Source organism: Scomber japonicus, chromosome 8 (genome assembly GCF_027409825.1).
Source record: "Scomber japonicus isolate fScoJap1 chromosome 8, fScoJap1.pri, whole genome shotgun sequence".
NCBI classification, from domain to species: Eukaryota; Metazoa; Chordata; class Actinopteri; order Scombriformes; family Scombridae; genus Scomber; species Scomber japonicus.
This window is the reverse complement of record NC_070585.1, coordinates 7,425,214-7,452,427: the sequence shown is the minus strand read 5'-3', so window position 1 is coordinate 7,452,427 and position 27,214 is coordinate 7,425,214. Positions and strand designations below refer to the sequence as shown.

Genomic DNA, 27,214 nt, shown 5'->3' with positions numbered 1-27,214 from the left:
AGGATAGCTTTACAACAGTTCCAAAGGTAGTGAGACTGAATAGAATAGAAGGGGCCACCTTCCTGCCCTGAGGGCTCGTCCGGGATTTGAACCCGGGACCTCTCGCACCCTAAGCGAGAATCATACCCCTAGACCAACGAGCCACGAAAAACACAACATCTGGGACCCCCGCCCCGGTCAATGCTAGTCACGTCTGCATCTGGCACTGCATTATTCGACCTGTGGGTTTTACCTTGACTCTTTTATGTCTTCAGTGTTGGATACGTGCAGCATGTACATGCTCCACAAAATTGCTTTGTTGCTGTCTATACCTACTTGGTCATGCTGCTTTTCAACTCTCCTCCAGAGTAGACATGACCAGCATTACACCCAACTGTCACCTTCACAATGTAGGTGAACTGGTTGAACTTTGAACTCCTTGCCAGGATAGCTTCACAACACTTCCAAAGTTAGTGAGACAACTGAACAGTAAGAACCACCTTCCTGTCCTGAGGGCTCGTCCGGGATTTGAACCCGGGACCTCTCGCACCCGAAGCGAGAATCATACCCCTAGACCAACGAGCCACGAAAAACACAACATGTGCGAGAATCATACCCCTAGACCAACGAGCCATGAAAAACACAACCTCTGGGACCCCCACCCCAGTCAATGCTAGTAACGTCTGCATTTAGCTTGACTGCATTATTCGACCTGTGGGTTTGCCTTGACTCTTTTATGTCTTCAGTCTTGGATACGTGCAGCATGTACATGGTCCACAAAATCGCTTTGATGCTGTCTATACCTACTTGGTCCTGCTGCTTCTGAACAGTTTGGACACCTCTGCGTTAGGAGATCCTGAGGCATTGGCAGAAAAGACTTTACATAACACTTCAGGCATCTTCTGACATGACCAGCATTACACCCACTGTCACCTTCACAAAGTAGGTGAACTGGTTGAACTTTCAACTTCTTGTCAGGATAGCTTTACAACAGTTCCAAAGGTAGTGAGATAACTGAATAGAAGGAGCCACCTTCCTGCCCTGAGGGCTCGTCCGGGATTTGAATCCGGGACCTCTCGCACCCAAAGCGAGAATCATACCCCTAGAGCAAAGAGCCATGAAAAACACAACCTCTGGGACCCCCGCCCCGGTCAATGCTAGTCACGTCTATACAAGTATACTTTGTAATAATTGTCTGGAACTCAAGAAAATGTGCAGCATGTACATGGTCCACAAAATTGCTTTGATGCTGTCTACACCTACTTGGTCCTGCTGCTTCTGAACAGTTTGGACACCTCTGCGTTAGGAGATCCTGAGGCATTGGCAGAAAAGACTTTACATAACACTTCAGGCATCTTCTCACATGACCAGCATTACACCCACTGTCACCTTCACAATGTGCACAATGTGCACACACAGTGCATCTGGCACTGCATTATTCGACCTGTGGGTTTTACCTTGACTCTTTTATGTCTTCAGTGTTGGATATACTTTGTAATAATTGTCTGGAACTCAAAAAAATGTGCAGCATGTACATGGTCCACATAATTGCTTTGATGCTGTCTATACCTACTTGGTCCTGCTGCTTCTCAACTCTCCTCCAGAGTAGACATGACCAGCATTACACCCAACTGTCACCTTCACAATGTAGGTGAACTGGTTGAACTTTCAACTACTTGTCAGGATAGCTTCACAACACTTCCAAAGTTAGTGAGACAACTGAACAGTGAGAACCACCTTCCTGTCCTGAGGGCTCGTCCGGGATTTGAACCCGGGACCTCTCGCACCCGAAGCGAGAATCATACCCCTAGACCAACGAGCCACGAAAAACACGACATGTGCGAGAATCATACCCCTAGACCAACGAGCCATGAAAAACGCAACCTCTGGGACCCCCGCCCCGGTCAATGCTAGTCACGTCTGCATTTAGCTTGACCGCATTATTCGACCTGTGGGTTTTGCCTTGACTCTTTTATGTCTTCAGTCTTGGATACGTGCAGCATGTACATGGTCCACAAAATCGCTTTGATGCTGTCTATACCTACTTGGTCCTGCTGCTTCTGAACAGTTTGGACACCTCTGCGTTAGGAGATCCTGAGGCATTGGCAGAAAAGACTTTACATAACACTTCAGGCATCTTCTGACATGACCAGCATTACACCCACTGTCACAATGTAGGTGAACTGGTTGAACTTTCAACTTCTTGTCAGGATAGCTTTACAACAGTTCCAAAGGTAGTGAGACAACTGAATAGAAGGAGCCACCTTCCTGCCCTGAGGGCTCGTCCGGGATTTGAACCCGGGACCTCTCGCACCCAAAGCGAGAATCATACCCCTAGACCAACGAGCCATGAAAAACACAACCTCTGGGACCCCCGCCCCGGTCAATGCTAGTCACGTCTGCATTTAGCTTGACCGCATTATTCGACCTGTGGGTTTTGCCTTGACTCTTTTATGTCTTCAGTCTTGGTTACGTGCAGCATGTACATGGTCCACAAAATTGCTTTGATGCTGTCTATACCTACTTGGTCCTGCTGCTTCTGAACAGTTTGGACACCTCTGCGTTAGGAGATCCTGAGACATTGGCAGAAAAAACTTTACATAACACTTCAGGCATCTTCTGACATGACCAGCATTACACCCACTGTCACCTTCACAATGTAGGTGAACTGGTTGAACTTTCAACTTCTTGTCAGGGTAGCTTTACAACAGTTCCAAAGGTAGTGAGACAACTGAATAGAAGGAGCCACCTTCCTGCCCTGAGGGCTCGTCCGGGATTTGAACCCGGGACCTCTCGCACCCAAAGCGAGAATCATACCCCTAGACCAACGAGCCATGAAAAACACAACCTCTGGGACCCCCGCCCCGGTCAATGCTAGTCACGTCTGCATTTAGCTTGACCGCATTATTCGACCTGTGGGTTTTGCCTTGACTCTTTTATGTCTTCAGTCTTGGATACGTGCAGCATGTACATGGTCCACAAAATTGCTTTGATGCTGTCTATACCTACTTGGTCCTGCTGCTTCTGAACAGTTTGGACACCTCTGCGTTAGGAGATCCTGAGGGATTGGCAGAAAAGACTTTACATAACACTTCAGGCATCTTCTGACATGACCAGCATTACACCCACTGTCACCTTCACAATGTAGGTGAACTGGTTGAACTTTCAACTTCTTGTCAGGATAGCTTTACAACAGTTCCAAAGGTAGTGAGACTGAATAGAATAGAAGGAGCCACCTTCCTGCCCTGAGGGCTCGTCCGGGATTTGAACCCGGGACCTCTCGCACCCTAAGCGAGAATCATACCCCTAGACCAACGAGCCACGAACAACACGACATCTGGGATCCGCCGCGCCCCGGTGAATGCTATTCACGCTTCTACATAAAGGGTTGCCTGCCTGCAGTTGTTTGTTCCAACCAATTAAGAGCACACGATTTGACCAATCAAGTGTCAGAGGACAAAGATCTGTTGATTAAATGAGTCAAGTCTGGTGTGCTCCTGCTTGGTTTCAATTAAAAACTTCAGCCACATGGCCCATTGATGGAACAGTTTGGACACCTCTGCGTTAGGAGATCCTGAGGCATTGGCAGCAAACACTTTACATAACACTTCAGGCATCTTCTGACATGACCAGCATTACACCCACTGTCACAATGTAGGTGAACTGGTTGAACTTTCAACTTCTTGTCAGGATAGCTTTACAACAGTTCCAAAGGTAGTGAGACAACTGAATAGAAGGAGCCACCTTCCTGCCCTGAGGGCTCGTCCGGGATTTGAACCCGGGACCTCTCGCACCCAAAGCGAGAATCATACCCCTAGACCAACGAGCCATGAAAAACACAACCTCTGGGACCCCCGCCCCGGTCAATGCTAGTCACGTCTGCATTTAGCTTGACCGCATTATTCGACCTGTGGGTTTTGCCTTGACTCTTTTATGTGTTCAGTCTTGGATACGTGCAGCATGTACATGGTCCACAAAATCGCTTTGATGCTGTCTATACCTACTTGGTCCTGCTGCTTCTGAACAGTTTGGACACCTCTGCGTTAGGAGATCCTGAGACATTGGCAGAAAAAACTTTACATAACACTTCAGGCATCTTCTGACATGACCAGCATTACACCCACTGTCACCTTCACAATGTAGGTGAACTGGTTGAACTTTCAACTTCTTGTCAGGGTAGCTTTACAACAGTTCCAAAGGTAGTGAGACAACTGAATAGAAGGAGCCACCTTCCTGCCCTGAGGGCTCGTCCGGGATTTGAACCCGGGACCTCTCGCACCCAAAGCGAGAATCATACCCCTAGACCAACGAGCCATGAAAAACACAACCTCTGGGACCCCCGCCCCGGTCAATGCTAGTCACGTCTGCATCTGGCACTGCATTATTCGACCTGTGGGTTTTACCTTGACTCTTTTATGTCTTCAGTGTTGGATATGTGCAGCATGTACATGCTCCACAAAATTGCTTTGTTGCTGTCTATACCTACTTGGTCATGCTGCTTTTCAACTCTCCTCCAGAGTAGACATGACCAGCATTACACCCAACTGTCACCTTCACAATGTAGGTGAACTGGTTGAACTTTGAACTCCTTGCCAGGATAGCTTCACAACACTTCCAAAGTTAGTGAGACAACTGAACAGTAAGAACCACCTTCCTGTCCTGAGGGCTTGTCCGGGATTTGAACCCGGGACCTCTCGCACCCGAAGCGAGAATCATACCCCTAGACCAACGAGCCACGAAAAACACGACATGTGCGAGAATCATACCCCTAGACCAACGAGCCATGAAAAACACAACCTCTGGGACCCCCACCCCGGTCAATGCTAGTAACGTCTGCATTTAGCTTGACTGCATTATTCGACCTGTGGGTTTGCCTTGACTCTTTTATGTCTTCAGTCTTGGATACGTGCAGCATGTACATGGTCCACAAAATCGCTTTGATGCTGTCTATACCTACTTGGTCCTGCTGCTTCTGAACAGTTTGGACACCTCTGCGTTAGGAGATCCTGAGGCATTGGCAGAAAAGACTTTACATAACACTTCAGGCATCTTCTGACATGACCAGCATTACACCCACTGTCACCTTCACAAAGTAGGTGAACTGGTTGAACTTTCAACTTCTTGTCAGGATAGCTTTACAACAGTTCCAAAGGTAGTGAGATAACTGAATAGAAGGAGCCACCTTCCTGCCCTGAGGGCTCGTCCGGGATTTGAACCCGGGACCTCTCGCACCCAAAGCGAGAATCATACCCCTAGACCAACGAGCCACGAAAAACACAATATCTGTGACCCCCGCCCCGGTCAATGCTAGTCACGTCTGCATCTGGCACTGCATTATTCGACCTGTGGGTTTTACCTTGACTCTTTTATGTCTTCAGTGTTGGATATACTTTGTAATAATTGTCTGGAACTCAAAAAAATGTGCAGCATGTACATGGTCCACAAAATTGCTTTGATGCTGTCTATACCTACTTGGTCCTGCTGCTTCTGAACTCTCCTCCAGAGTACACATGACCAGCATACCCCTAGACCAACGAGCCATGAAAAACATGACATCTGGGATTTCGCCCTCCGGTCAATGCTCTCTCGCACCCGAAGCGAGAATCATACCCCTAGACCAACGAGCCACGAAAAACACGACATGTGCGAGAATCATACCCCTAGACCAACGAGCCATGAAAAACGCAAACTCTGGGACCCCCGCCCCGGTCAATGCTAGTCACGTCTGCATTTAGCTTGACCGCATTATTCGACCTGTGGGTTTTGCCTTGACTCTTTTATGTCTTCAGTCTTGGATACGTGCAGCATGTACATGGTCCACAAAATCGCTTTGATGCTGTCTATACCTACTTGGTCCTGCTGCTTCTGAACAGTTTGGACACCTCTGCGTTAGGAGATCCTGAGGCATTGGCAGAAAAGACTTTACATAACACTTCAGGCATCTTCTGACATGACCAGCATTACACCCACTGTCACAATGTAGGTGAACTGGTTGAACTTTCAACTTCTTGTCAGGGTAGCTTTACAACAGTTCCAAAGGTAGTGAGACAACTGAATAGAAGGAGCCACCTTCCTGCCCTGAGGGCTCGTCCGGGATTTGAACCCGGGACCTCTCGCACCCAAAGCGAGAATCATACCCCTAGACCAACGAGCCATGAAAAACACAACCTCTGGGACCCCCGCCCCGGTCAATGCTAGTCACGTCTGCATCTGGCACTGCATTATTCGACCTGTGGGTTTTACCTTGACTCTTTTATGTCTTCAGTGTTGGATATGTGCAGCATGTACATGCTCCACAAAATTGCTTTGTTGCTGTCTATACCTACTTGGTCATGCTGCTTTTCAACTCTCCTCCAGAGTAGACATGACCAGCATTACACCCAACTGTCACCTTCACAATGTAGGTGAACTGGTTGAACTTTGAACTCCTTGCCAGGATAGCTTCACAACACTTCCAAAGTTAGTGAGACAACTGAACAGTAAGAACCACCTTCCTGTCCTGAGGGCTCGTCCGGGATTTGAACCCGGGACCTTTCGCACCCGAAGCGAGAATCATACCCCTAGACCAACGAGCCACGAAAAACACGACATGTGCGAGAATCATACCCCTAGACCAACGAGCCATGAAAAACACAACCTCTGGGACCCCCACCCCGGTCAATGCTAGTAACGTCTGCATTTAGCTTGACTGCATTATTCGACCTGTGGGTTTGCCTTGACTCTTTTATGTCTTCAGTCTTGGATACGTGCAGCATGTACATGGTCCACAAAATCGCTTTGATGCTGTCTATACCTACTTGGTCCTGCTGCTTCTGAACAGTTTGGACACCTCTGCGTTAGGAGATCCTGAGGCATTGGCAGAAAAGACTTTACATAACACTTCAGGCATCTTCTGACATGACCAGCATTACACCCACTGTCACCTTCACAAAGTAGGTGAACTGGTTGAACTTTCAACTTCTTGTCAGGATAGCTTTACAACAGTTTCAAAGGTAGTGAGATAACTGAATAGAAGGAGCCACCTTCCTGCCCTGAGGGCTCGTCCGGGATTTGAACCCGGGACCTCTCGCACCCAAAGCGAGAATCATACCCCTAGACCAACGAGCCACGAAAAACACAATATCTGTGACCCCCGCCCCGGTCAATGCTAGTCACGTCTGCATCTGGCACTGCATTATTCGACCTGTGGGTTTTACCTTGACTCTTTTATGTCTTCAGTGTTGGATATACTTTGTAATAATTGTCTGGAACTCAAAAAAATGTGCAGCATGTACATGGTCCACAAAATTGCTTTGATGCTGTCTATACCTACTTGGTCCTGCTGCTTCTGAACTCTCCTCCAGAGTACACATGACCAGCATACCCCTAGACCAACGAGCCATGAAAAACATGACATCTGGGATTTCGCCCTCCGGTCAATGCTATTCACGTCTGCATCTAGCTTGACCGCATTATTCGACCTGTGGGTTTTACCTTGACTCTTTTATGTCTTCAGTGTTGGATACGTGCAACATGTACATGCTCCACAAAATTGCTTTGATGCTGTCTATACCTACTTGGTCATGATGCTTTTCAACTCTCCTCCAGAGTAGACATGACCAGCATTACACCCAACTGTCACCTTCACAATGTAGGTCAACTGGTTGAACTTTGAACTCCTTGACAGGATAGGTTCACAACACTTCCAAAGTTAGTGAGACAACTGAACAGTGAGAACCACCTTCCTGTCCTGAGGGCTCGTCCGGGATTTGAACCCGGGACCTCTCGCACCCGAAGCGAGAATCATACCCCTAGACCAACGAGCCACGAAAAACACGACATGTGCGAGAATCATTCCCCTAGACCAACGAGCCATGAAAAACACAACCTCTGGGACCCCCGCCCCGGTCAATGCTAGTCACGTCTGCATTTAGCTTGACCGCATTATTCGACCTGTGGGTTTTGCCTTGACTCTTTTATGTCTTCAGTCTTGGATACGTGCAGCATGTACATGGTCCACAAAATCGCTTTGATGCTGTCTATACCTACTTGGTCCTGCTGCTTCTGAACAGTTTGGACACCTCTGCGTTAGGAGATCCTGAGACATTGGCAGAAAAGACTTTACATAACACTTCAGGCATCTTCTGACATGACCAGCATTACACCCACTGTCACCTTCACAATGTAGGTGAACTGGTTGAACTTTCAACTTCTTGTCAGGGTAGCTTTACAACAGTTCCAAAGGTAGTGAGACAACTGAATAGAAGGAGCCACCTTCCTGCCCTGAGGGCTCGTCCGGGATTTGAACCCGGGACCTCTCGCACCCAAAGCAAGAATCATACCCCTAGACCAACGAGCCATGAAAAACACAACCTCTGGGACCCCCGCCCCGGTCAATGCTAGTCACGTCTGCATTTAGCTTGACCGCATTATTCGACCTGTGGGTTTTGCCTTGACTCTTTTATGTCTTCAGTCTTGGATACGTGCAGCATGTACATGGTCCACAAAATTGCTTTGATGCTGTCTATACCTACTTGGTCCTGCTGCTTCTGAACAGTTTGGACACCTCTGCGTTAGGAGATCCTGAGGGATTGGCAGAAAAGACATTACATAACACTTCAGGCATCTTCTGACATGACCAGCATTACACCCACAGTCACCTTCACAATGTAGGTGAACTGGTTGAACTTTCAACTTCTTGTCAGGATAGCTTTACAACAGTTCCAAAGGTAGTGAGACTGAATAGAATAGAACCTTCCTGTCCTGAGGGCTCGTCCGGGATTTGAACCCGGGACCTCTCGCACCCTAAGCGAGAATCATACCCCTAGACCAACGAGCCACGAAAAACACGACATCTGGGATCCGCCCCGCCCCGGTGAATGCTATTCACGCTTCTACATAAAGGGTTGCCTGCCTGCAGTTGTTTGTTCCAACCAATTAAGAGCACACGATTTGACCAATCAAGTGTCAGAGGACAAAGATTTGTTGATTAAATGAGTCAAGTCTGGTGTGCTCCTGCTTGGTTTCAATTAAAAACTTCAGCCACATGGCCCATTGATGGAACAGTTTGGACACCTCTGCGTTAGGAGATCCTGAGGCATTGGCAGCAAAGACTTTACATAACACTTCAGGCATGACCAGCATTACACCCAACTGTCACCTTCACAATGTAGGTGAACTGGTTGAACTTTCAACTTCTTGTCAGGATAGCTTTACAACAGTTCCAAAGGAAGTGAGACAACTGAATAGAAGGAGCCACCTTCCTGCCCTGAGGGCTCGTCCGGGATTTGAACCCGGGACCTCTCGCACCCAAAGCGAGAATCATACCCCTAGACCAACGAGCCACGAAAAACACAATATCTGGGACCCCCGCCCCGGTCAATGCTAGTCACGTCTGCATCTGGCACTGCATTATTCGACCTGTGGGTTTTACCTTGACTCTTTTATGTCTTCAGTGTTGGATATACTTTGTAACAATTGTCTGGAACTCAAAAAAATGTGCAGCATGTACATGGTCCACAAAATTGCTTTGATGCTGTCTATACCTACTTGGTCCTGCTGCTTCTGAACTCTCCTCCAGAGTACACATGACCAGCATACCCCTAGACCAACGAGCCATGAAAAACATGACATCTGGGATTTCGCCCTCCGGTCAATGCTATTCACGTCTGCATCTAGCTTGACCGCATTATTCGACCTGTGGGTTTTACCTTGACTCTTTTATGTCTTCAGTGTTGGATACGTGCAGCATGTACATGCTCCACAAAATTGCTTTGATGCTGTCTATACCTACTTGGTCATGATGCTTTTCAACTCTCCTCCAGAGTAGACATGACCAGCATTACACCCAACTGTCACCTTCACAATGTAGGTGAACTGGTTGAACTTTGAACTCCTTGACAGGATAGGTTCACAACACTTCCAAAGTTAGTGAGACAACTGAACAGTCAGAACCACCTTCCTGTCCTGAGGACTCGTCCGGGATTTGAACCCGGGACCTCTCGCACCCAAAGCGAGAATCATACCCCTAGACCAACGAGCCACGAAAAACACAATATCTGGGACCCCCGCCCCGGTCAATGCTAGTCACGTCTGCATCTGGCACTGCATTATTCGACCTGTGGGTTTTACCTTGACTCTTTTATGTCTTCAGTGTTGGATATACTTTGTAATAATTGTCTGGAACTTAAAAAAATGTGCAGCATGTACATGGTCCACAAAATTGCTTTGATGCTGTCTATACCTACTTGGTCCTCCTGCTTCTGAACTCTCCTCCAGAGTACACATGACCAGCATTACACCAAACTGTCACCTTCACAATGTAGGTGAACTGGTTGAACTTTCAACTCCTTGTCAGGATAGCTTCACAACACTTCCAAAGTTAGTGAGACAACTGAACAGTGAGAACCACCTTCCTGTCCTGAGGGCTCGTCCGGGATTTGAACCCGGGACCTCTCGCACCCGAAGCGAGAATCATACCCCTAGACCAACGAGCCATGAAAAACGCAACCTCTGGGACCCCCGCCCCGGTCAATGCTAGTCACGTCTGCATTTAGCTTGACCGCATTATTCGACCTGTGGGTTTTGCCTTGACTCTTTTATGTCTTCAGTCTTGGATACGTGCAGCATGTACATGGTCCACAAAATTGCTTTGATGCTGTCTATACCTACTTGGTCCTGCTGCTTCTGAACAGTTTGGACACCTCTGCGTTAGGAGATCCTGAGACATTGGCAGAAAAAACTTTACATAACACTTCAGGCATCTTCTGACATGACCAGCATTACACCCACTGTCACCTTCACAATGTAGGTGAACTGGTTGAACTTTCAACTTCTTGTCAGGGTAGCTTTACAACAGTTCCAAAGGTAGTGAGACAACTGAATAGAAGGAGCCACCTTCCTGCCCTGAGGGCTCGTCCGGGATTTGAACCCGGGACCTCTCGCACCCAAAGCGAGAATCATACCCCTAGACCAACGATCCATGAAAAACACAACCTCTGGGACCCCCGCCCCGGTCAATGCTAGTCACGTCTGCATTTAGCTTGACCGCATTATTCGACCTGTGGGTTTTGCCTTGACTCTTTTATGTCTTCAGTCTTGGATACGTGCAGCATGTACATGGTCCACAAAATTGCTTTGATGCTGTCTATACCTACTTGGTCCTGCTGCTTCTGAACAGTTTGGACACCTCTGCGTTAGGAGATCCTGAGGGATTGGCAGAAAAGACTTTACATAACACTTCAGGCATCTTCTGACATGACCAGCATTACACCCACTGTCACCTTCACAATGTAGGTGAACTGGTTGAACTTTCAACTTCTTGTCAGGATAGCTTTACAACAGTTCCAAAGGTAGTGAGACTGAATAGAATAGAAGGAGCCACCTTCCTGCCCTGAGGGCTCGTCCGGGATTTGAACCCGGGACCTCTCGCACCCTAAGCGAGAATCATACCCCTAGACCAACGAGCCACGAACAACACGACATCTGGGATCCGCCGCGCCCCGGTGAATGCTATTCACGCTTGTACATAAAGGGTTGCCTGCCTGCAGTTGTTTGTTCCAACCAATTAAGAGCACACGATTTGACCAATCAAGTGTCAGAGGACAAAGATCTGTTGATTAAATGAGTCAAGTCTGGTGTGCTCCTGCTTGGTTTCAATTAAAAACTTCAGCCACATGGCCCATTGATGGAACAGTTTGGACACCTCTGCGTTAGGAGATCCTGAGGCATTGGCAGCAAACACTTTACATAACACTTCAGGCATCTTCTGACATGACCAGCATTACACCCACTGTCACAATGTAGGTGAACTGGTTGAACTTTCAACTTCTTGTCAGGATAGCTTTACAACAGTTCCAAAGGTAGTGAGACAACTGAATAGAAGGAGCCACCTTCCTGCCCTGAGGGCTCGTCCGGGATTTGAACCCGGGACCTCTCGCACCCAAAGCGAGAATCATACCCCTAGACCAACGAGCCATGAAAAACACAACCTCTGGGACCCCCGCCCCGGTCAATGCTAGTCACGTCTGCATTTAGCTTGACCGCATTATTCGACCTGTGGGTTTTGCCTTGACTCTTTTATGTCTTCAGTCTTGGATACGTGCAGCATGTACATGGTCCACAAAATCGCTTTGATGCTGTCTATACCTACTTGGTCCTGCTGCTTCTGAACAGTTTGGACACCTCTGCGTTAGGAGATCCTGAGACATTGGCAGAAAAAACTTTACATAACACTTCAGGCATCTTCTGACATGACCAGCATTACACCCACTGTCACCTTCACAATGTAGGTGAACTGGTTGAACTTTCAACTTCTTGTCAGGGTAGCTTTACAACAGTTCCAAAGGTAGTGAGACAACTGAATAGAAGGAGCCACCTTCCTGCCCTGAGGGCTCGTCCGGGATTTGAACCCGGGACCTCTCGCACCCAAAGCGAGAATCATACCCCTAGACCAACGAGCCATGAAAAACACAACCTCTGGGACCCCCGCCCCGGTCAATGCTAGTCACGTCTGCATTTAGCTTGACCGCATTATTCGACCTGTGGGTTTTGCCTTGACTCTTTTATGTCTTCAGTCTTGGATACGTGCAGCATGTACATGGTCCACAAAATCGCTTTGATGCTGTCTATACCTACTTGGTCCTGCTGCTTCTGAACAGTTTGGACACCTCTGCGTTAGGAGATCCTGAGGGATTGGCAGAAAAGACTTTACATAACACTTCAGGCATCTTCTGACATGACCAGCATTACACCCACTGTCACCTTCACAATGTAGGTGAACTGGTTGAACTTTCAACTTCTTGTCAGGATAGCTTTACAACAGTTCCAAAGGTAGTGAGACTGAATAGAATAGAACGAGCCACCTTCCTGCCCTGAGGGCTCGTCCGGGATTTGAACCCGGGACCTCTCGCACCCTAAGCGAGAATCATACCCCTAGACCAACGAGCCACGAAAAACACATCATCTGGGATCCGCCCCGCCCCGGTGAATGCTATTCACGCTTCTACATAAAGGGTTGCCTGCCTGCAGTTGTTTGTTCCAACCAATTAAGAGCACACGATTTGACCAATCAAGTGTCAGAGGACAAAGATCTGTTGATTAAATGAGTCAAGTCTGGTGTGCTCCTGCTTGGTTTCAATTAAAAACTTCAGCCACATGGCCCATTGATGGAACAGTTTGGACACCTCTGCGTTAGGAGATCCTGAGGCATTGGCAGCAAAGACTTTACATAACACTTCAGGCATGACCAGCATTACACCCAACTGTCACCTTCACAATGTAGGTGAACTGGTTGAACTTTCAACTTCTTGTCAGGATAGCTTTACAACAGTTCCAAAGGAAGTGAGACAACTGAATAGAAGGAGCCACCTTCCTGCCCTGAGGGCTCGTCCGGGATTTGAACCCGGGACCTCTCGCACCCAAAGCGAGAATCATACCCCTAGACCAACGAGCCACGAAAAACACAATATCTGGGACCCCCGCCCCGGTCAATGCTAGTCACGTCTGCATCTGGCACTGCATTATTCGACCTGTGGGTTTTACCTTGACTCTTTTATGTCTTCAGTGTTGGATATACTTTGTAATAATTGTCTGGAACTCAAAAAAATGTGCAGCATGTACATGGTCCACAAAATTGCTTTGATGCTGTCTATACCTACTTGGTCCTGCTGCTTCTGAACTCTCCTCCAGAGTACACATGACCAGCATTACACCAAACTGTCACCTTCACAATGTAGGTGAACTGGTTGAACTTTCAACTCCTTGTCAGGATAGCTTCACAACACTTCCAAAGTTAGTGAGACAACTGAACAGTGAGAACCACCTTCCTGTCCTGAGGGCTCGTCCGGGATTTGAACCCGGGACCTCTTGCACCCGAAGCGAGAATCATACCCCTAGACCAACGAGCCATGAAAAACGCAACCTCTGGGACCCCCGCCCCGGTCAATGCTAGTCACGTCTGCATTTAGCTTGACCGCATTATTCGACCTGTGGGTTTTGCCTTGACTCTTTTATGTCTTCAGTCTTGGATACGTGCAGCATGTACATGGTCCACAAAATTGCTTTGATGCTGTCTATACCTACTTGGTCCTGCTGCTTCTGAACAGTTTGGACACCTCTGCGTTAGGAGATCCTGAGACATTGGCAGAAAAAAATTTACATAACACTTCAGGCATCTTCTGACATGACCAGCATTACACCCACTGTCACCTTCACAATGTAGGTGAACTGGTTGAACTTTCAACTTCTTGTCAGGGTAGCTTTACAACAGTTCCAAAGGTAGTGAGACAACTGAATAGAAGGAGCCACCTTCCTGCCCTGAGGGCTCGTCCGGGATTTGAACCCGGGACCTCTCGCACCCAAAGCGAGAATCATACCCCTAGACCAACGAGCCATGAAAAACACAACCTCTGGGACCTCCGCCCCGGTCAATGCTAGTCACGTCTATACAAGTATACTTTGTAATAATTGTCTGGAACTCAAGAAAATGTGCAGCATGTACATGGTCCACAAAATTGCTTTGATGCTGTTTACACCTACTTGGTCCTGCTGCTTCTGAACAGTTTGGACACCTCTGCGTTAGGAGATCCTGAGGCATTGGCAGAAAAGACTTTACATAACACTTCAGGCATCTTCTCACATGACCAGCATTACACCCACTGTCACCTTCACAATGTGCACAATGTGCACACACAGTGCATCTGGCACTGCATTATTCGACCTGTGGGTTTTACCTTGACTCTTTTATGTCTTCAGTGTTGGATATACTTTGTAATAATTGTCTGGAACTCAAAAAAATGTGCAGCATGTACATGGTCCACATAATTGCTTTGATGCTGTCTATACCTACTTGGTCCTGCTGCTTCTCAACTCTCCTCCACAGTAGACATGACCAGCATTACACCCAACTGTCACCTTCACAATGTAGGTGAACTGGTTGAACTTTCAACTACTTGTCAGGATAGCTTCACAACACTTCCAAAGTTAATGAGACAACTGAACAGTGAGAACCACCTTCCTGTCCTGAGGGCTCGTCCGGGATTTGAACCCGGGACCTCCCGCACCCGAAGCGAGAATCATACCCCTAGACCAACGAGCCACGAAAAACATGACATGTGCGGGAATCATACCCCTAGACCAACGAGCCATGAAAAACGCAACCTCTGGGACCCCCGCCCCGGTCAATGCTAGTCACGTCTGCATTTAGCTTGACCGCATTATTCGACCTGTGGGTTTTGCCTTGACTCTTTTATGTCTTCAGTCTTGGATACGTGCAGCATGTACATGGTCCACAAAATCGCTTTGATGCTGTCTATACCTACTTGGTCCTGCTGCTTCTGAACAGTTTGGACACCTCTGCGTTAGGAGATCCTGAGGCATTGGCAGAAAAGACTTTACATAACACTTCAGGCATCTTCTGACATGACCAGCATTACACCCACTGTCACCTTCACAATGTAGGTGAACTGGTTGAACTTTCAACTTCTTGTCAGGGTAGCTTTACAACAGTTCCAAAGGTAGTGAGACAACTGAATAGAAGGAGCCACCTTCCTGTCCTGAGGGCTCGTCCGGGATTTGAACCCGGGACCTCTCGCACCCAAAGCGAGAATCATACCCCTAGACCAAGGAGCCATGAAAAACACAACCTCTGGGACCCACGCCCCGGTCAATGCTAGTCACGTCTGCATTTAGCTTGACCGCATTATTCGACCTGTGGGTTTTGCCTTGACTCTTTTATGTCTTCAGTCTTGGATACGTGCAGCATGTACATGGTCCACAAAATTGCTTTGATGCTGTCTATACCTACTTGGTCCTGCTGCTTCTGAACAGTTTGGACACCTCTGCGTTAGGAGATCCTGAGACATTGGCAGAAAAAACTTTACATAACACTTCAGGCATCTTCTGACATGACCAGCATTACACCCACTGTCACCTTCACAATGTAGGTGAACTGGTTGAACTTTCAACTTCTTGTCAGGGTAGCTTTACAACAGTTCCAAAGGTAGTGAGACAACTGAATAGAAGGAGCCACCTTCCTGCCCTGAGGGCTCGTCCGGGATTTGAACCCGGGACCTCTCGCACCCAAAGCGAGAATCATACCCCTAGACCAACGAGCCATGAAAAACACAACCTCTGGGACCCCCGCCCCGGTCAATGCTAGTCACGTCTGCATTTAGCTTGACCGCATTATTCGACCTGTGGGTTTTGCCTTGACTCTTTTATGTCTTCAGTCTTGGATACGTGCAGCATGTACATGGTCCACAAAATTGCTTTGATGCTGTCTATACCTACTTGGTCCTGCTGCTTCTGAACAGTTTGGACACCTCTGCGTTAGGAGATCCTGAGGGATTGGCAGAAAAGACTTTACATAACACTTCAGGCATCTTCTGACATGACCAGCATTACACCCACTGTCACCTTCACAATGTAGGTGAACTGGTTGAACTTTCAACTTCTTGTCAGGATAGCTTTACAACAGTTCCAAAGGTAGTGAGACAACTGAATAGAAGGAGCCACCTTCCTGCCCTGAGGGCTCGTCCGGGATTTGAACCCGGGACCTCTCGCACCCAAAGCGAGAATCATACCCCTAGACCAACGAGCCATGAAAAACACAACCTCTGGGACCCCCGCCCCGGTCAATGCTAGTCACGTCTGCATCTGGCACTGCATTATTCGACCTGTGGGTTTTACCTTGACTCTTTTATGTCTTCAGTGTTGGATATGTGCAGCATGTACATGCTCCACAAAATTGCTTTGTTGCTGTCTATACCTACTTGGTCATGCTGCTTTTCAACTCTCCTCCAGAGTAGACATGACCAGCATTACACCCAACTGTCACCTTCACAATGTAGGTGAACTGGTTGAACTTTGAACTCCTTGCCAGGATAGCTTCACAACACTTCCAAAGTTAGTGAGACAACTGAACAGTAAGAACCACCTTCCTGTCCTGAGGGCTCGTCCGGGATTTGAACCCGGGACCTCTCGCACCCGAAGCGAGAATCATACCCCTAGACCAACGAGCCATGAAAAACGCAACCTCTGGGACCCCCGCCCCGGTCAATGCTAGTCACGTCTGCATTTAGCTTGACCGCATTATTCGACCTGTGGGTTTTGCCTTGACTCTTTTATGTCTTCAGTCTTGGATACGTGCAGCATGTACATGGTCCACAAAATTGCTTTGATGCTGTCTATACCTACTTGGTCCTGCTGCTTCTGAACAGTTTGGACACCTCTGCGTTAGGAGATCCTGAGACATTGGCAGAAAAAAACTTTACATAACACTTCAGGCATCTTCTGACATGACCAGCATTACACCCACTGTCACCTTCACAATGTAGGTGAACTAGTTGAACTTTCAACTTCTTGTCAGGGTAGCTTTACAACAGTTCCAAAGGTAGTGAGACAACTGAATAGAAGGAGCCACCTTCCTACCCTGAGGGCTCGTCCGGGATTTGAACCCGGGACCTCTCGCACCCAAAGCGAGAATCATACCCCTAGACCAACGAGCCATGAAAAACACAACCTCTGGGACCCCCGCCCCGGTCAATGCTAGTCACGTCTGCATTTAGCTTGACCGCATTATTCGACCTGTGGGTTTTGCCTTGACTCTTTTATGTCTTCAGTCTTGGATACGTGCAGCATGTACATGGTCCACAAAATTGCTTTGATGCTGTCTATACCTACTTGGTCCTGCTGCTTCTGAACAGTTTGGACACCTCTGCGTTAGGAGATCCTGAGACATTGGCAGAAAAAAACTTTACATAACACTTCAGGCATCTTCTGACATGACCAGCATTACACCCACTGTCACCTTCACAATGTAGGTGAACTGGTTGAACTTTCAACTTCTTGTCAGGATAGCTTTACAACAGTTCCAAAGGTAGTGAGACTGAATAGAATAGAAGGAGCCACCTTCCTGCCCTGAGGGCTCGTCCGGGATTTGAACCCGGGACCTCTCACACCCTAAGCGAGAATCATACCCCTAGACCAACGAGCCACGAACAACACGACATCTGGGATCCGCCGCGCCCCGGTGAATGCTATTCACGCTTCTACATAAAGGGTTGCCTGCCTGCAGTTGTTTGTTCCAACCAATTAAGAGCACACGATTTGACCAATCAAGTGTCAGAGGACAAAGATCTGTTGATTAAATGAGTCAAGTCTGGTGTGCTCCTGCTTGGTTTCAATTAAAAACTTCAGCCCCATGGCCCATTGATGGAACAGTTTGGACACCTCTGCGTTAGGAGATCCTGAGGCATTGGCAGCAAACACTTTACATAACACTTCAGGCATCTTCTGACATGACCAGCATTACACCCACTGTCACAATGTAGGTGAACTGGTTGAACTTTCAACTTCTTGTCAGGATAGCTTTACAACAGTTCCAAAGGTAGTGAGACAACTGAATAGAAGGAGCCACCTTCCTGCCCTGAGGGCTCGTCCGGGATTTGAACCCGGGACCTCTCGCACCCAAAGCGAGAATCATACCCCTAGACCAACGAGCCATGAAAAACACAACCTCTGGGACCCCCGCCCCGGTCAATGCTAGTCACGTCTGCATTTAGCTTGACCGCATTATTCGACCTGTGGGTTTTGCCTTGACTCTTTTATGTCTTCAGTCTTGGATACGTGCAGCATGTACATGGTCCACAAAATCGCTTTGATGCTGTCTATACCTACTTGGTCCTGCTGCTTCTGAACAGTTTGGACACCTCTGCGTTAGGAGATCCTGAGACATTGGCAGAAAAAACTTTACATAACACTTCAGGCATCTTCTGACATGACCAGCATTACACCCACTGTCACCTTCACAATGTAGGTGAACTGGTTGAACTTTCAACTTCTTGTCAGGGTAGCTTTACAACAGTTCCAAAGGTAGTGAGACAACTGAATAGAAGGAGCCACCTTCCTGCCCTGAGGGCTCGTCCGGGATTTGAACCCGGGACCTCTCGCACCCAAAGCGAGAATCATACCCCTAGACCAACGAGCCATGAAAAACACAACCTCTGGGACCCCCGCCCCGGTCAATGCTAGTCACGTCTGCATCTGGCACTGCATTATTCGACCTGTGGGTTTTACCTTGACTCTTTTATGTCTTCAGTGTTGGATATGTGCAGCATGTACATGCTCCACAAAATTGCTTTGTTGCTGTCTATACCTACTTGGTCATGCTGCTTTTCAACTCTCCTCCAGAGTAGACATGACCAGCATTACACCCAACTGTCACCTTCACAATGTAGGTGAACTGGTTGAACTTTGAACTCCTTGCCAGGATAGCTTCACAACACTTCCAAAGTTAGTGAGACAACTGAACAGTAAGAACCACCTTCCTGTCCTGAGGGCTCGTCCGGGATTTGAACCCGGGACCTCTCGCACCCGAAGCGAGAATCATACCCCTAGACCAACGAGCCATGAAAAACACAACCTCTGGGACCCCCACCCCGGTCAATGCTAGTAACGTCTGCATTTAGCTTGACTGCATTATTCGACCTGTGGGTTTGCCTTGACTCTTTTATGTCTTCAGTCTTGGATACGTGCAGCATGTACATGGTCCACAAAATCGCTTTGATGCTGTCTATACCTACTTGGTCCTGCTGCTTCTGAACAGTTTGGACACCTCTGCGTTAGGAGATCCTGAGACATTGGCAGAAAATACTTTACATAACACTTCAGGCATCTTCTGACATGACCAGCATTACACCCACTGTCACCTTCACAAAGTAGGTGAACTGGTTGAACTTTCAACTTCTTGTCAGGATAGCTTTACAACAGTTCCAAAGGTAGTGAGACAACTGAATAGAAGGAGCCACCTTCCTGCCCTGAGGGCTCGTCCGGGATTTGAACCCGGGACCTCTCGCACCCAAAGCGAGAATCATACCCCTAGACCAACGAGCCAAGAAAAACACAACCTCTGGGACCCCCGCCCCGGTCAATGCTAGTCACGTCTGCATCTGGCACTGCATTATTCGACCTGTGGGTTTTACCTTGACTCTTTTATGTCTTCAGTGTTGGATATACTTTGTAATAATTGTCTGGAACTCAAAAAAATGTGCAGCATGTACATGGTCCACAAAATTGCTTTGATGCTGTCTATACCTACTTGGTCCTGCTGCTTCTGAACTCTCCTCCAGAGTACACATGACCAGCATACCCCTAGACCAACGAGCCATGAAAAACATGACATCTGGGATTTCGCCCTCCGGTCAATGCTATTCACGTCTGCATCTAGCTTGACCGCATTATTCGACCTGTGGGTTTTACCTTGACTCTTTTATGTCTTCAGTGTTGGATACGTGCAGCATGTACATGCTCCACAAAATTGCTTTGATGCTGTCTATACCTACTTGGTCATGATGCTTTTCAACTCTCCTCCAGAGTAGACATGACCAGCATTACACCCAACTGTCACCTTCACAATGTAGGTGAACTGGTTGAACTTTGAACTCCTTGACAGGATAGGTTCACAACACTTCCAAAGTTAGTGAGACAACTGAACAGTGAGAACCACCTTCCTGTCCTGAGGGCTCGTCCAGGATTTGAACCCGGGACCTCTCGCACCCGAAGCAAGAATCATACCCTTAGACCAACGAGCCACGAAAAACACGACATGTGCGAGAATCATTCCCCTAGACCAACGAGCCATGAAAAACACAACCTCTGGGACCCCCGCCCCGGTCAATGCTAGTCACGTCTGCATTTAGCTTGACCGCATTATTCGACCTGTGGGTTTTGCCTTGACTCTTTTATGTCTTCAGTCTTGGATACGTGCAGCATGTACATGGTCCACAAAATCGCTTTGATGCTGTCTATACCTACTTGGTCCTGCTGCTTCTGAACAGTTTGGACACCTCTGCGTTAGGAGATCCTGAGACATTGGCAGAAAAGACTTTACATAACACTTCAGGCATCTTCTGACATGACCAGCATTACACCCACTGTCACCTTCACAATGTAGGTGAACTGGTTGAACTTTCAACTTCTTGTCAGGGTAGCTTTACAACAGTTCCAAAGGTAGTGAGACAACTGAATAGAAGGAGCCACCTTCCTGCCCTGAGGGCTCGTCCGGGATTTGAACCCGGGACCTCTCGCACCCTAAGCGAGAATCATACCCCTAGACCAACGAGCCACGAACAACACGACATCTGGGATCCGCCCCGCCCCGGTGAATGCTATTCACGCTTCTACATAAAGGGTTGCCTGCCTGCAGTTGTTTGTTCCAACCAATTAAGAGCACACGATTTGACCAATCAAGTGTCAGAGGACAAAGATCTGTTGATTAAATGAGTCAAGTCTGGTGTGCTCCTGCTTGGTTTCAATTAAAAACTTCAGCCACATGGCCCATTGATGGAACAGTTTGGACACCTCTGCGTTAGGAGATCCTGAGGCATTGGCAGCAAACACTTTACATAACACTTCAGGCATCTTCTGACATGACCAGCATTACACCCACTGTCACAATGGAGGTGAACTGGTTGAACTTTCAACTTCTTGTCAGGATAGCTTCACAACACTTCCAAAGTTAGTGAGACAACTGAACAGTAAGAACCACCTTCCTGTCCTGAGGGCTCGTCCGGGATTTGAACCCGGGACCTCTCGCACCCGAAGCGAGAATCATACCCCTAGACCAACGAGCCATGAAAAACACAACCTCTGGGACCCCCGTCCCGGTCAATGCTAGTCACGTCTATACAAGTATACTTTGTAATAATTGTCTGGAACTCAAGAAAATGTGCAGCATGTACATGGTCCACAAAATTGCTTTGATGCTGTCTACACCTACTTGGTCCTGCTGCTTCTGAACAGTTTGGACACCTCTGCGTTAGGAGATCCTGAGGCATTGGCAGAAAAGACTTTACATAACACTTCAGGCATCTTCTCACATGACCAGCATTACACCCACTGTCACCTTCACAATGTGCACAATGTGCACACAAAGTGCATCTGGCACTGCATTATTCGACCTGTGGGTTTTACCTTGACTCTTTTATGTCTTCAGTGTTGGATATACTTTGTAATAATTGTCTGGAACTCAAAAAAATGTGCAGCATGTACATGGTCCACATAATTGCTTTGATGCTGTCTATACCTACTTGGTCCTGCTGTTTCTCAACTCTCCTCCAGAGTAGACATGACCAGCATTACACCCAACTGTCACCTTCACAATGTAGGTGAACTGGTTGAACTTTCAACTACTTGTCAGGATAGCTTCACAACACTTCCAAAGTTAGTGAGACAACTGAACAGTGGGAACCACCTTCCTGTCCTGAGGGCTGGTCCGGGATTTGAACCCGGGACCTCTCGCACCCGAAGCGAGAATCATACCCCTAGACCAACAACCACGAAAAACACGACATGTGCGAGAATCATACCCCTAGACCAACGAGCCATGAAAAACGCAACCTCTGGGACCCCCACCCCAGTCAATGCTAGTCACGTCTGCATTTAGCTTGACTGCATTATTCGACCTGTGGGTTTTGCCTTGACTCTTTTATGTCTTCAGTCTTGGATACGTGCAGCATGTACATGGTCCACAAAATCGCTTTGATGCTGTCTATACCTACTTGGTCCTGCTGCTTCTGAACAGTTTGGACACCTCTGCGTTAGGAGATCCTGAGACATTGGCAGAAAAGACTTTACATAACACTTCAGGCATCTTCTGACATGACCAGCATTACACCCACTGTCACAATGTAGGTGAACTGGTTGAAATTTCAACTTCTTGTCAGGATAGCTTTACAACAGTTCCAAAGGTAGTGAGACAACTGAATAGAAGGAGCCACCTTCCTGCCCTGAGGGCTCGTCCGGGATTTGAACCCGGGACCTCTCGCACCCAAAGCGAGAATCATACCCCTAGACCAACGAGCCATGAAAAACACAACCTCTGGGACCCCCGCCCCGGTCAATGCTAGTCACGTCTGCATTTAGCTTGACTGCATTATTCGAACTGTGGGTTTGCCTTGACTCTTTTATGTCTTCAGTCTTGGATACGTGCAGCATGTACATGGTCCACAAAATCGCTTTGATGCTGTCTATACCTACTTGGTCCCGCTGCTTCTGAACAGTTTGGACACCTCTGCGTTAGGAGATCCTGAGGCATTGGCAGAAAAGACTTTACATAACACTTCAGGCATCTTCTGACATGACCAGCATTACACCCACTGTCACCTTCACAAAGAAGGTGAACTGGTTGAACTTTCAACTTCTTGTCAGGATAGCTTTACAACAGTTCCAAAGGAAGTGAGATAACCGAATAGAAGGAGCCACCTTCCTGCCCTGAGGGCTCGTCCGGGATTTGAACCCGGGACCTCTCGCACCCAAAGCGAGAATCATACCCCTAGACCAACAAGCCACGAAAAACACAATATCTGTGACCCCCGCCCCGGTCAATGCTAGTCACGTCTGCATCTGGCACTGCATTATTCGACCTGTGGGTTTTACCTTGACTCTTTTATGTCTTCAGTGTTGGATATACTTTGTAATAATTGTCTGGAACTCAAAAAAATGTGCAGCATGTACATGGTCCACAAAATTGCTTTGATGCTGTCTATACCTACTTGGTCCTGCTGCTTCTGAACTCTCCTCCAGAGTACACATGACCAGCATACCCCTAGACCAACGAGCCATGAAAAACATGACATCTGGGATTTCGCCCTCCGGTCAATGCTATTCACGTCTGCATCTAGCTTGACCGCATTATTCGACCTGTGGGTTTTACCTTGACTCTTTTATGTCTTCAGTGTTGGATACGTGCAGCATGTACATGCTCCACAAAATTGCTTAGATGCTGTCTATACCTACTTGGTCATGCTGCTTTTCAACTCTCCTCCAGAGTAGACATGACCAGCATTACACCCAACCTAACCTTCACAATGTAGGTGAACTGGTTGAACTTTGAACTCCTTGCCAGGATAGCTTCACAACACTTCCAAAGTTAGTGAGACAACTGAACAGTGAGAACCACCTTCCTGTCCTGAGGGCTCGTCCAGGATTTGAACCCGGGACCTCTCGCACCCGAAGCGAAAATCATACCCCTAGACCAACGAGCCACGAAAAACACGACATGTGCGAGAATCATACCCCTAGACCAACGAGCCATGAAAAACACAACCTCTGGGACCCCCAACCCGGTCAATGCTAGTAACGTCTGCATTTAGCTTGACTGCATTATTCGACCTGTGGGTTTGCCTTGACTCTTTTATGTCTTCAGTCTTGGATACGTGCAGCATGTACATGGTCCACAAAATCGCTTTGATGCTGTCTATACCTACTTGGTCCTGCTGCTTCTGAACAGTTTGGACACCTCTGCGTTAGGAGATCCTGAGGCATTGGCAGAAAATACTTTACATAACACTTCAGGCATCTTCTGACATGACCAGCATTTTACACCCACTGTCACCTTCACAATGTAGGTGAACTGGTTGAACTTTCAACTTCTTGTCAGGATAGCTTTACAACAGTTCCAAAGGTAGTGAGATAACTGAATAGAAGGAGCCACCTTCCTGCCCTGAGGGCTCGTCCGGGATTTGAACCCGGGACCTCTCGCACCCAAAGCGAGAATCATACCCCTAGACCAACGAGCCATGAAAAACACAACCTCTGGGACCCCCGCCCCGGTCAATGCTAGTCACGTCTGCATTTAGCTTGACCGCATTATTCGACCTGTGGGTTTTGCCTTGACTCTTTTATGTCTTCAGTCTTGGATACGTGCAGCATGTACATGGTCCACAAAATCGCTTTGATGCTGTCTATACCTACTTGGTCCTGCTGCTTCTGAACAGTTTGGACACCTCTGCGTTAGGAGATCCTGAGGGATTGGCAGAAAAGACTTTACATAACACTTCAGGCATCTTCTGACATGACCAGCATTACACCCACTGTCACCTTCACAATGTAGGTGAACTGGTTGAACTTTCAACTTCTTGTCAGGGTAGCTTTACAACAGTTCCAAAGGTAGTGAGACAACTGAATAGAAGGAGCCACCTTCCTGCCCTGAGGGCTCGTCCGGGATTTGAACCCGGGACCTCTCGCACCCAAAGCGAGAATCATACCCCTAGACCAACGAGCCACGAAAAACACAACCTCTGGGACCCCCGTCCCGGTCAATGCTAGTCACGTCTATACAAGTATACTTTGTAATAATTGTCTGGAACTCAAGAAAATGTGCAGCATGTACATGGTCCACAAAATTGCTTTGATGCTGTCTACACCTACTTGGTCCTGCTGCTTCTGAACAGTTTGGACACCTCTGCGTTAGGAGATCCTGAGGCATTGGCAGAAAAGACTTTACATAACACTTCAGGCATCTTCTCACATGACCAGCATTACACCCACTGTCACCTTCACAATGTGCACAATGTGCACACACAGTGCATCTGGCACTGCATTATTCGACCTGTGGGTTTTACCTTGACTCTTTTATGTCTTCAGTGTTGGATATACTTTGTAATAATTGTCTGGAACTCAAAAAAATGTGCAGCATGTACATGGTCCACATAATTGCTTTGATGCTGTCTATACCTACTTGGTCCTGCTGTTTCTCAACTCTCCTCCAGAGTAGACATGACCAGCATTACACCCAACTGTCACCTTCACAATGTAGGTGAACTGGTTGAACTTTCAACTACTTGTCAGGATAGCTTCACAACACTTCCAAAGTTAGTGAGACAACTGAACAGTGGGAACCACCTTCCTGTCCTGAGGGCTGGTCCGGGATTTGAACCCGGGACCTCTCGCACCCGAAGCGAGAATCATACCCCTAGACCAACAACCACGAAAAACACGACATGTGCGAGAATCATACCCCTAGACCAACGAGCCATGAAAAACGCAACCTCTGGGACCCCCACCCCAGTCAATGCTAGTCACGTCTGCATTTAGCTTGACTGCATTATTCGACCTGTGGGTTTTGCCTTGACTCTTTTATGTCTTCAGTCTTGGATACGTGCAGCATGTACATGGTCCACAAAATCGCTTTGATGCTGTCTATACCTACTTGGTCCTGCTGCTTCTGAACAGTTTGGACACCTCTGCGTTAGGAGATCCTGAGACATTGGCAGAAAAGACTTTACATAACACTTCAGGCATCTTCTGACATGACCAGCATTACACCCACTGTCACAATGTAGGTGAACTGGTTGAAATTTCAACTTCTTGTCAGGATAGCTTTACAACAGTTCCAAAGGTAGTGAGACAACTGAATAGAAGGAGCCACCTTCCTGCCCTGAGGGCTCGTCCGGGATTTGAACCCGGGACCTCTCGCACCCAAAGCGAGAATCATACCCCTAGACCAACGAGCCATGAAAAACACAACCTCTGGGACCCCCGCCCCGGTCAATGCTAGTCACGTCTGCATTTAGCTTGACTGCATTATTCGAACTGTGGGTTTGCCTTGACTCTTTTATGTCTTCAGTCTTGGATACGTGCAGCATGTACATGGTCCACAAAATCGCTTTGATGCTGTCTATACCTACTTGGTCCCGCTGCTTCTGAACAGTTTGGACACCTCTGCGTTAGGAGATCCTGAGGCATTGGCAGAAAAGACTTTACATAACACTTCAGGCATCTTCTGACATGACCAGCATTACACCCACTGTCACCTTCACAAAGAAGGTGAACTGGTTGAACTTTCAACTTCTTGTCAGGATAGCTTTACAACAGTTCCAAAGGAAGTGAGATAACCGAATAGAAGGAGCCACCTTCCTGCCCTGAGGGCTCGTCCGGGATTTGAACCCGGGACCTCTCGCACCCAAAGCGAGAATCATACCCCTAGACCAACAAGCCACGAAAAACACAATATCTGTGACCCCCGCCCCGGTCAATGCTAGTCACGTCTGCATCTGGCACTGCATTATTCGACCTGTGGGTTTTACCTTGACTCTTTTATGTCTTCAGTGTTGGATATACTTTGTAATAATTGTCTGGAACTCAAAAAAATGTGCAGCATGTACATGGTCCACAAAATTGCTTTGATGCTGTCTATACCTACTTGGTCCTGCTGCTTCTGAACTCTCCTCCAGAGTACACATGACCAGCATACCCCTAGACCAACGAGCCATGAAAAACATGACATCTGGGATTTCGCCCTCCGGTCAATGCTATTCACGTCTGCATCTAGCTTGACCGCATTATTCGACCTGTGGGTTTTACCTTGACTCTTTTATGTCTTCAGTGTTGGATACGTGCAGCATGTACATGCTCCACAAAATTGCTTAGATGCTGTCTATACCTACTTGGTCATGCTGCTTTTCAACTCTCCTCC

At 47.7% G+C, this 27,214-nt stretch overlaps 48 non-coding genes across 48 annotated transcripts; all 48 read right to left on the bottom strand.

Annotated features, from left to right (window-relative positions):
* Positions 1-71: 71 nt before the first annotated feature.
* trnap-agg (transfer RNA proline (anticodon AGG)) lies at positions 72-143 on the bottom strand. The gene has a single exon. It is a non-coding gene; the product is annotated as a tRNA-Pro (tRNA).
* Positions 144-492: 349 nt separating this feature from the next.
* trnap-cgg (transfer RNA proline (anticodon CGG)) lies at positions 493-564 on the bottom strand. The gene has a single exon. It is a non-coding gene; the product is annotated as a tRNA-Pro (tRNA).
* A 1,165-nt stretch (positions 565-1,729) lies between these two features.
* Positions 1,730-1,801, bottom strand: trnap-cgg (transfer RNA proline (anticodon CGG)). Its single transcript has one exon. It is a non-coding gene; the product is annotated as a tRNA-Pro (tRNA).
* Positions 1,802-2,256: 455 nt separating this feature from the next.
* trnap-ugg (transfer RNA proline (anticodon UGG)) lies at positions 2,257-2,328 on the bottom strand. Its single transcript has one exon. It is a non-coding gene; the product is annotated as a tRNA-Pro (tRNA).
* A 413-nt stretch (positions 2,329-2,741) lies between these two features.
* trnap-ugg (transfer RNA proline (anticodon UGG)) lies at positions 2,742-2,813 on the bottom strand. Its single transcript has one exon. It is a non-coding gene; the product is annotated as a tRNA-Pro (tRNA).
* A 415-nt stretch (positions 2,814-3,228) lies between these two features.
* On the bottom strand, positions 3,229-3,300 carry trnap-agg (transfer RNA proline (anticodon AGG)). The gene has a single exon. It is a non-coding gene; the product is annotated as a tRNA-Pro (tRNA).
* A 436-nt stretch (positions 3,301-3,736) lies between these two features.
* Positions 3,737-3,808, bottom strand: trnap-ugg (transfer RNA proline (anticodon UGG)). The gene has a single exon. It is a non-coding gene; the product is annotated as a tRNA-Pro (tRNA).
* Positions 3,809-4,221: 413 nt separating this feature from the next.
* On the bottom strand, positions 4,222-4,293 carry trnap-ugg (transfer RNA proline (anticodon UGG)). Its single transcript has one exon. It is a non-coding gene; the product is annotated as a tRNA-Pro (tRNA).
* A 349-nt stretch (positions 4,294-4,642) lies between these two features.
* On the bottom strand, positions 4,643-4,714 carry trnap-cgg (transfer RNA proline (anticodon CGG)). Its single transcript has one exon. It is a non-coding gene; the product is annotated as a tRNA-Pro (tRNA).
* Positions 4,715-5,174: 460 nt separating this feature from the next.
* On the bottom strand, positions 5,175-5,246 carry trnap-ugg (transfer RNA proline (anticodon UGG)). Its single transcript has one exon. It is a non-coding gene; the product is annotated as a tRNA-Pro (tRNA).
* Positions 5,247-6,061: 815 nt separating this feature from the next.
* trnap-ugg (transfer RNA proline (anticodon UGG)) lies at positions 6,062-6,133 on the bottom strand. Its single transcript has one exon. It is a non-coding gene; the product is annotated as a tRNA-Pro (tRNA).
* A 349-nt stretch (positions 6,134-6,482) lies between these two features.
* On the bottom strand, positions 6,483-6,554 carry trnap-cgg (transfer RNA proline (anticodon CGG)). The gene has a single exon. It is a non-coding gene; the product is annotated as a tRNA-Pro (tRNA).
* Positions 6,555-7,014: 460 nt separating this feature from the next.
* On the bottom strand, positions 7,015-7,086 carry trnap-ugg (transfer RNA proline (anticodon UGG)). The gene has a single exon. It is a non-coding gene; the product is annotated as a tRNA-Pro (tRNA).
* A 626-nt stretch (positions 7,087-7,712) lies between these two features.
* On the bottom strand, positions 7,713-7,784 carry trnap-cgg (transfer RNA proline (anticodon CGG)). The gene has a single exon. It is a non-coding gene; the product is annotated as a tRNA-Pro (tRNA).
* A 461-nt stretch (positions 7,785-8,245) lies between these two features.
* trnap-ugg (transfer RNA proline (anticodon UGG)) lies at positions 8,246-8,317 on the bottom strand. Its single transcript has one exon. It is a non-coding gene; the product is annotated as a tRNA-Pro (tRNA).
* A 408-nt stretch (positions 8,318-8,725) lies between these two features.
* Positions 8,726-8,797, bottom strand: trnap-agg (transfer RNA proline (anticodon AGG)). The gene has a single exon. It is a non-coding gene; the product is annotated as a tRNA-Pro (tRNA).
* A 433-nt stretch (positions 8,798-9,230) lies between these two features.
* Positions 9,231-9,302, bottom strand: trnap-ugg (transfer RNA proline (anticodon UGG)). Its single transcript has one exon. It is a non-coding gene; the product is annotated as a tRNA-Pro (tRNA).
* A 626-nt stretch (positions 9,303-9,928) lies between these two features.
* trnap-ugg (transfer RNA proline (anticodon UGG)) lies at positions 9,929-10,000 on the bottom strand. Its single transcript has one exon. It is a non-coding gene; the product is annotated as a tRNA-Pro (tRNA).
* Positions 10,001-10,382: 382 nt separating this feature from the next.
* On the bottom strand, positions 10,383-10,454 carry trnap-cgg (transfer RNA proline (anticodon CGG)). Its single transcript has one exon. It is a non-coding gene; the product is annotated as a tRNA-Pro (tRNA).
* A 413-nt stretch (positions 10,455-10,867) lies between these two features.
* Positions 10,868-10,939, bottom strand: trnap-ugg (transfer RNA proline (anticodon UGG)). The gene has a single exon. It is a non-coding gene; the product is annotated as a tRNA-Pro (tRNA).
* A 415-nt stretch (positions 10,940-11,354) lies between these two features.
* trnap-agg (transfer RNA proline (anticodon AGG)) lies at positions 11,355-11,426 on the bottom strand. The gene has a single exon. It is a non-coding gene; the product is annotated as a tRNA-Pro (tRNA).
* A 436-nt stretch (positions 11,427-11,862) lies between these two features.
* trnap-ugg (transfer RNA proline (anticodon UGG)) lies at positions 11,863-11,934 on the bottom strand. Its single transcript has one exon. It is a non-coding gene; the product is annotated as a tRNA-Pro (tRNA).
* A 413-nt stretch (positions 11,935-12,347) lies between these two features.
* Positions 12,348-12,419, bottom strand: trnap-ugg (transfer RNA proline (anticodon UGG)). Its single transcript has one exon. It is a non-coding gene; the product is annotated as a tRNA-Pro (tRNA).
* Positions 12,420-12,834: 415 nt separating this feature from the next.
* On the bottom strand, positions 12,835-12,906 carry trnap-agg (transfer RNA proline (anticodon AGG)). Its single transcript has one exon. It is a non-coding gene; the product is annotated as a tRNA-Pro (tRNA).
* Positions 12,907-13,339: 433 nt separating this feature from the next.
* On the bottom strand, positions 13,340-13,411 carry trnap-ugg (transfer RNA proline (anticodon UGG)). The gene has a single exon. It is a non-coding gene; the product is annotated as a tRNA-Pro (tRNA).
* A 382-nt stretch (positions 13,412-13,793) lies between these two features.
* Positions 13,794-13,865, bottom strand: trnap-cgg (transfer RNA proline (anticodon CGG)). The gene has a single exon. It is a non-coding gene; the product is annotated as a tRNA-Pro (tRNA).
* Positions 13,866-14,278: 413 nt separating this feature from the next.
* trnap-ugg (transfer RNA proline (anticodon UGG)) lies at positions 14,279-14,350 on the bottom strand. Its single transcript has one exon. It is a non-coding gene; the product is annotated as a tRNA-Pro (tRNA).
* A 633-nt stretch (positions 14,351-14,983) lies between these two features.
* On the bottom strand, positions 14,984-15,055 carry trnap-cgg (transfer RNA proline (anticodon CGG)). Its single transcript has one exon. It is a non-coding gene; the product is annotated as a tRNA-Pro (tRNA).
* Positions 15,056-15,516: 461 nt separating this feature from the next.
* On the bottom strand, positions 15,517-15,588 carry trnap-ugg (transfer RNA proline (anticodon UGG)). Its single transcript has one exon. It is a non-coding gene; the product is annotated as a tRNA-Pro (tRNA).
* Positions 15,589-16,001: 413 nt separating this feature from the next.
* On the bottom strand, positions 16,002-16,073 carry trnap-ugg (transfer RNA proline (anticodon UGG)). The gene has a single exon. It is a non-coding gene; the product is annotated as a tRNA-Pro (tRNA).
* A 413-nt stretch (positions 16,074-16,486) lies between these two features.
* trnap-ugg (transfer RNA proline (anticodon UGG)) lies at positions 16,487-16,558 on the bottom strand. Its single transcript has one exon. It is a non-coding gene; the product is annotated as a tRNA-Pro (tRNA).
* Positions 16,559-16,907: 349 nt separating this feature from the next.
* Positions 16,908-16,979, bottom strand: trnap-cgg (transfer RNA proline (anticodon CGG)). Its single transcript has one exon. It is a non-coding gene; the product is annotated as a tRNA-Pro (tRNA).
* A 414-nt stretch (positions 16,980-17,393) lies between these two features.
* trnap-ugg (transfer RNA proline (anticodon UGG)) lies at positions 17,394-17,465 on the bottom strand. The gene has a single exon. It is a non-coding gene; the product is annotated as a tRNA-Pro (tRNA).
* A 416-nt stretch (positions 17,466-17,881) lies between these two features.
* Positions 17,882-17,953, bottom strand: trnap-agg (transfer RNA proline (anticodon AGG)). The gene has a single exon. It is a non-coding gene; the product is annotated as a tRNA-Pro (tRNA).
* Positions 17,954-18,389: 436 nt separating this feature from the next.
* trnap-ugg (transfer RNA proline (anticodon UGG)) lies at positions 18,390-18,461 on the bottom strand. The gene has a single exon. It is a non-coding gene; the product is annotated as a tRNA-Pro (tRNA).
* Positions 18,462-18,874: 413 nt separating this feature from the next.
* On the bottom strand, positions 18,875-18,946 carry trnap-ugg (transfer RNA proline (anticodon UGG)). Its single transcript has one exon. It is a non-coding gene; the product is annotated as a tRNA-Pro (tRNA).
* A 349-nt stretch (positions 18,947-19,295) lies between these two features.
* Positions 19,296-19,367, bottom strand: trnap-cgg (transfer RNA proline (anticodon CGG)). The gene has a single exon. It is a non-coding gene; the product is annotated as a tRNA-Pro (tRNA).
* Positions 19,368-19,779: 412 nt separating this feature from the next.
* Positions 19,780-19,851, bottom strand: trnap-ugg (transfer RNA proline (anticodon UGG)). The gene has a single exon. It is a non-coding gene; the product is annotated as a tRNA-Pro (tRNA).
* A 626-nt stretch (positions 19,852-20,477) lies between these two features.
* On the bottom strand, positions 20,478-20,549 carry trnap-cgg (transfer RNA proline (anticodon CGG)). Its single transcript has one exon. It is a non-coding gene; the product is annotated as a tRNA-Pro (tRNA).
* A 461-nt stretch (positions 20,550-21,010) lies between these two features.
* Positions 21,011-21,082, bottom strand: trnap-agg (transfer RNA proline (anticodon AGG)). The gene has a single exon. It is a non-coding gene; the product is annotated as a tRNA-Pro (tRNA).
* Positions 21,083-21,518: 436 nt separating this feature from the next.
* Positions 21,519-21,590, bottom strand: trnap-cgg (transfer RNA proline (anticodon CGG)). The gene has a single exon. It is a non-coding gene; the product is annotated as a tRNA-Pro (tRNA).
* Positions 21,591-22,749: 1,159 nt separating this feature from the next.
* trnap-ugg (transfer RNA proline (anticodon UGG)) lies at positions 22,750-22,821 on the bottom strand. The gene has a single exon. It is a non-coding gene; the product is annotated as a tRNA-Pro (tRNA).
* A 412-nt stretch (positions 22,822-23,233) lies between these two features.
* trnap-ugg (transfer RNA proline (anticodon UGG)) lies at positions 23,234-23,305 on the bottom strand. The gene has a single exon. It is a non-coding gene; the product is annotated as a tRNA-Pro (tRNA).
* Positions 23,306-23,930: 625 nt separating this feature from the next.
* On the bottom strand, positions 23,931-24,002 carry trnap-cgg (transfer RNA proline (anticodon CGG)). The gene has a single exon. It is a non-coding gene; the product is annotated as a tRNA-Pro (tRNA).
* A 462-nt stretch (positions 24,003-24,464) lies between these two features.
* Positions 24,465-24,536, bottom strand: trnap-ugg (transfer RNA proline (anticodon UGG)). The gene has a single exon. It is a non-coding gene; the product is annotated as a tRNA-Pro (tRNA).
* Positions 24,537-24,949: 413 nt separating this feature from the next.
* Positions 24,950-25,021, bottom strand: trnap-ugg (transfer RNA proline (anticodon UGG)). Its single transcript has one exon. It is a non-coding gene; the product is annotated as a tRNA-Pro (tRNA).
* Positions 25,022-26,180: 1,159 nt separating this feature from the next.
* Positions 26,181-26,252, bottom strand: trnap-ugg (transfer RNA proline (anticodon UGG)). Its single transcript has one exon. It is a non-coding gene; the product is annotated as a tRNA-Pro (tRNA).
* Positions 26,253-26,664: 412 nt separating this feature from the next.
* On the bottom strand, positions 26,665-26,736 carry trnap-ugg (transfer RNA proline (anticodon UGG)). Its single transcript has one exon. It is a non-coding gene; the product is annotated as a tRNA-Pro (tRNA).
* Positions 26,737-27,214: the final 478 nt, after the last annotated feature.